The sequence below is a fragment of the Elephas maximus genome, chromosome 16, assembly GCF_024166365.1.
Source record: "Elephas maximus indicus isolate mEleMax1 chromosome 16, mEleMax1 primary haplotype, whole genome shotgun sequence".
Taxonomy (NCBI): Eukaryota; Metazoa; Chordata; class Mammalia; order Proboscidea; family Elephantidae; genus Elephas; species Elephas maximus.
The window spans coordinates 7,486,760-7,493,037 of NC_064834.1; positions in this window are offsets into that span (position 1 = coordinate 7,486,760).

Here is a 6,278-nt window from a genome sequence, read left to right on the forward strand (position 1 = left end):
TATCCTTCTATGCCCTTTTTGCTTATATACGTGTGTGTGTGTATGTTGTTATTGTTGTTAGGTGCCCTAGAGTCAGTTCCGACTCACAGTAACCCTATGTACAACAGGATGAAACACTGCCCAGTCCTTCGCTATCCTCACAATTGTTGTTATGCTTGAGCCCATTGTTGCAGACACTTTGTCAAGCCATCTCATTGAGGGTCTCCCTCTTTTTCACTGACCCTGTACTTTACCAAGCATTATGTCCTTCTCCAGGGATTGATCCCTCTTGATAACATGTCCAAAGTAGATGAGATGTAGTCTCTTCATCCTTGCTTCTAAGGATCATTCTGGCTGTACTTCTCCCAGGACAGATTTGTTTGTTCATTTGGCAGTCCACTGTATATTCAGTATTCTTCACCACCACCATAATTCAAAGGCATCTATTCTTCTTCCATCTTCCTTATTCATTGTCTGGCTTTCACATATATATGAGATGATTGAAAACACTATTGCTTGGGTCAGGCACACTGTCTTAGGCTGAGTTGTCTAGAGAAGCAAAACCAGCAAAGTGCACAAATATATAGGCCACTATGAGTATGACAAATATATATAGAGAGAGACTTATATCAACGAAATGGCTCACATGATTGTAGATGCTGGAATGTCCCAAGTCCGTGGATCAAGACAGAGGCTTCTCCCGATTCACATAGTCGTGGGGACTGGCAAACCCAAGACCAGCAGGTTAGAGAGCAGGGCTCTTGCTCACAGGCTATGGAGATCAACGAATCCCAAGATAGCCAGGCAAGACTGCAAGGCTTCTCCTGATTCACGTAGCTGCAGGGGCTGGCGAACCCAAGATCGGCAGGTAAGCTGCTAGCCCAAGTCCCAAGAACTGGAGGTCAGACAAACAGGAGGCAGCCGCAGGATCCAGAGAGGGCAAAAGCCAGAATGTCCACTTATATTTGGATGCAGGCCACACACCCAAGGAAACTCCCTGTCAACTTATTGGCTACTTACAGCAGACCCCATCATGGGGGTGATCACATATAAACATTGAGAATCATGGCCCAACCAAGTTGACACACAATCTCATCCATTACACACACCTTAGTCTTCAAGGTGACATCTTTGCTTTTTAATGCTTTAAAGAAGTCTTCACAGCAGATTTGCCCAATGCAGTGCGTCGTTTGATTTCTTGACTGCTGCTTCCGTGGGTGTTGATTGTGGATTCAAGTAAAATGAACAACTTCAATCTTTACTCCATTTAACATGATGTTGTTTGTTGGTCCAGTTGTGAGAATTTTTTTTTTTTATGTTGAGGTGTAATCCATACTGAAGGCTGTAGTCTTTGATCTTCATCAGTAAGTGCCTCAAGTTCTCTTCACTTTCAGTAAGCAAGGTTGTGTCATCTGTATAACAAAGATTGTTAACGAGTCTTCCTCCAATCCTGATGCCCCGTTCTTCATATAACCCATCTTCTCAGACTATTTGCTCAGCATACAGATTGAATAAGTATGGTGAAATGATACAACCCTGAAGCACACCTTTCCTGACTTTAAACCATGCAGGTATCCCCTTGTTCTGTTTGAACGACTGCCTCTTGATCTATGTACAGGTTCCTCATGAGCACAATTAAGTGTTCTGGAATTCCCATTCTTCGCAGTGTTATCCATAATTTGTTATGATCCAATGCTGCATCCATTTATTGAAACATCTCAAGTGGTATTCCATCAGTTCCTGCAGCCTTGTTTTTCACCAATGCCTTAAGTGCAGTGTGGACCTCTTCCTCCAGTACCATTGGTTCCTGATCGTATGCTACCTCCTGAAATGGTTGAACGTTGACCAATTCTTTTTGGTATAGTGACTCTGTATATTCCTTCCATCTTCTTTTGATGCTTCCTATGTTGTTTAATATTTTCCCCATAGAATCCTTCAATATTACAACTCGAGGCTTGAATTTTTTCTTCAGTTCTTTTAGCTTGAAAAGTGCTAAGTGTTTTCTTCCCTTTTTTTTTTTTCCAACTCCAGATCTTTGCACATGTCATTGTAATACTTTGTCTTCTGAACTGCCCTTTGAAATATTCTGTTCAGCTCTTTTCTTTTATCATTTCTTCCATTTGCTAACCAAAGGGTCGGCAGTTTAAATCCGCTAGGCACTCCTTGGAAACTCTACGGGGCAGTTCTACTCTGTCCTATAGGGTCGCTATGAGTCGGAATCGACTCGACGGCACTGGGTTACTGGGTTCCATTTGCTTTAGCTACTCTACGTTCAAGAGCAAGTTTCAGAGTCTCTTCTGACATCCATTTTGGTCTTTTCTTTCTTTCCTGTCTTTTTAATGACCTCTTGCTTTCTTCACGTATGATATCCTTGATGTCATTCCACAACTCATCTGGTCTTCGATCATTAGTGTTCAACACATCAAATCTATTCTTGAGGTGGTCTCTAAATTCAGGTGCGATATACTCAAGGTTGTACTTTGGCTCTCATGGACTTGTTCTAATTTTCTTTAACTTCAGCTCAAACTTGCATACGAGCAACTGATTGTTCTGCAGTTGGGCCCTGGCCTTGTTCTGGCTGATGATATCGAGCTTTTCTATCGTTTCTTTCCACAGATGTAGTAGATTTGATTCCTGTGTATTCCATCTGGTGAGGTCCATGTGTATAATCGCTGTTTATGCTGCTGAGAAAAGGCATTTGCAATGAAGAAGTCATTGGTCTTACAAAATTCTATCATGTGATCTCTGGCATAATTTCTATCACCAAGGCATGTTTTCCAACAACCAATTCTTCCTCATTTCCAATTTTCACATTCCAATCACCAGTAATTATCAGTGCACCCTGATTTCATGTTTGGTCAATTTCAGACTGCAGAAGTTGGTAAAACCTTCTATTTCTTCATCTTTGGCCTTATTGGTTGGTGTGTAAATTTGGATAATAGTCATTAACTGGTCTTCCTTGTAGGCATATGAATATTATCTTATGACTGACAGTGTTGTACTTCAGGATAGATCTGGAAATGTTCTTTTTGACGATGAATGCAATGCCATTCCTCTTCAAGTTGTCATTCCCAGCATAAGAGACCATATGATTGTCCAATTCAAAATGGCCAATACCAGTCCGTTTCAGCTCACTAATGCCTAGAATATCAATGTTTATGTTTTCTGTCTCATTTTTCATGATTTCCAATTTTCCTAGATTCAAACTTTGTGCATTCCACATTCCGATTAATACTGGATGTTTGCAGCTGTTTCTACTCAGTTTGAGTCGTTCCACATCATCAAATGAAGGTTTCAAAAGCTTGACTCCATCCATGTCATTAAGGTCAACTCCTCTTTGAGGAGCCAGCTCTTCCCCAGCCATCTTTTGAGTGCCTTCCAACTTGAGGGGCTCATCTTCTGGCACTATATCAGACAATATTCTGCTGCTATTCATAAGATTTTCACTGGTTACTTCTTTTCAGAAGTAGACCGCCAGGTCATTCTTCCTAGCCTGTCTTAGTCTGGAAGCTCAGCTGAAACCTGTCCACCATGCGTAACCCTGCTGGTATCTGAATACGAGTTGCTTAGCTTCCAGCATCATAGTAACACGTAAGCCCCCACAGTATGACAAACTGACAGATGCATGGGGTCATGTGTATAGATACACCAAAAAACAAAAAACAAACCTATTGCCATCGAGTCCATTCTGACTCATAGCAACCCTATAGGACAGAGTAGAACGGCCCCACAGAGTTTCCAAGGAATGGCTGGTAGATTTGAACTGCTGGCCTTTTGGTTAGCAGCTGAGTTTTCAACCACTGTGCCACCAGGGCTCTGCAGACATGGTATATTACCCAAGTAATAGGTGAATGGATTCTCCTTGTAAAATAGTCAAACAATATAGAAGAGTTCTGCTTCTAGCCAAGACAGAGTAAAAGGAACTGGGTTTACCCTCCCACCTTAAGCAACTAAATAAACTACAAATTATATGAGGCAATGGTTGTTAGACACTGGATACCAGGCAGTACAGAACAGTTATCCTGAAGGAAGGGAAGCAAATCAGATGAGTCCTACAATTGCCATAGCACACTACCTTGACAGTGTCCCAGTCAGAGTGCAGGGAAGGGAAACCCAAACAGACCCAGCAATCTCCCTTAGTTGAGGAGACAGAGTTGAGAATTTGGGGAAGCAAAGGTTGGATAGAATTTGCAGATCAGAATACTGGAGAGAAGAGAGCAGCAAAGAGACTAGAGCAAGGCATCGAAGGAGAAAGATCATAGAGAGAGCACTCCAAACACCTACAGATAGCTCCCCTCAAGTCTTCAGCTGAGATCCGATCAGCACACATGCGTGAGGAAATTTTGGTCAGGGACCATCTAAAAAGAACAGGTGGACTAAATTCCCAGGGCTCACATGGGGCCAGGATTAGTTGGAGTTCTCACCAGCTGGACCGGGAAAACCTCATAATTAGGTAGAGTACTTAGAAGGGTATTACCTCCGCTGTTGTGTTAGCTGCCTTTGATTTGGCGCCAACTCATGGCAACCCATGTATAGCAGAAGGAAATGCTGCCTGGTTCTCTGCCATCTTGATGATAGTTGGTGTGCTCAAGTCCATTGTGAGCACTGTGTATTTTGAGTGCCTTCCATCCTCGGGGGCTCATCTTTCAGCACTGTATTGCACAATATTCTGTTGTAATCCATAGAGTTTTCATTGGCCAATTTTCAGAAGTAGAATGTTCAGGCCTTTCTTCCTTCTCTGTCTTAGTCTGAAAGCTCTGTTGAAACCTATCCACCTGGGTGACCCTGCTGATATTTGGAATGTCAGTGGCATAACTTCCAGTATCATAGCAACATGCCACCACAGTTCAACAAAACGATAGACAGATAGATGGTGGATTACCTCAGTAGTGGGGAAAAATTGGCCCTTGACAATAGGCTGCTCTGGTTCCTTCTAATAAAGCTTAAAAGTAACCCTCAAAAGAATCAAACTGTTTCTAAGTAACTTAACTGCATTCCAGAACAAAGCTTAAGAATATTTACGGGCATACAAACTGTCCAATACTCAACAAGGTAGATTGTCTGGCATTAAATTAAAATTATCAGGTAGGTTCAAAAGCATAAATATATGATCCATAATGAGTAGGAAAAAAATCAATAAAAACAGACCCAGAAATGACACAAAGGAGTGAAGACTTTGGGAAATTGTAATAATGTGAATAAATACAGTTTTTCATTATTACTTAAATCTATTTAAAAGATAAAGCAAAAAACCCCACAGTATATCATGGGTTTATAACAAATGTCTAAATAAACTGACAACAGTAGCAGAAGGGAGAAATGGAAAGTCTACTATGATAAGGTCCTTATACTATATGTAAAGTGATATAATATCACTAAAATACAGCATGTGATAAGTTTAACATGTATACCATAAACTCTAAAGCAACATAACAAAGAATTATAACTAGTAACCCAACAGAGGAGATAAAATGGAACCATAAAAAAAAAAACTCAGTCTCAAAGGAGGCAGAAAAGAGGGAAAAAAGAACAAATGAGATTAATAGAAAAGAAATATCAAGATGGTAAATTTAAACACAATCATATCAATAATCACATTAAATGTAAATGTTCTAAACATCCCAACTAAAAGGAAAAGACTGTCAGACTTTATAAAAAAGCAACCCAAACATACACTGTCTATAGGACTCCAACTTTAAATACAAAGACTTAAATAACTTAAAAGTAAAAAGGGCATAGTTCTGCCTCCAAGAGGTAGCATGAGGAAATCTATGGGCCTACTTTCCAGTGAAACAAGCAAAACTATTTTAAAACACCATTTAAAGTTTTTGAAAATTGTCTTAAGGGCATACAGCAAATGAAGAATCATTTATTTAAGTAAATTCATTAAGTAAAAACAGGGAAAGTCTGTGGAATTTGGGTATAACCTCACCCTCCTTCCCCTCCTCCAGTTAAACTTGATGGAATCTTCTTCCTAGGTGGGGGTGGCTCTCTCTCTCTCCTGTCAGTTCCCAATCAAGAGTTAAAATATTTTAGCAGGAGTGGCAGACCAACAGCATTTCTCATCCCCTCCAACTTCGAGTCGAAGAGGCTAAATTCCTGGTGAATGCAGTTGAGAGGTTGGAGGCTCCCTTCTTCCACCCAGCCCACACCTGGAGGAGTGGGACTTTACCCCAGGATGGAGGCTCTATCACAGGAGCACAAGCCAAGAATACTGGGGCCCCAATCATCCTTATCCCAACTTGCTCATAGGGCAGAGGGTCAATGTCAGGAGAGGCAAACCAAGATCAGAAGCTACC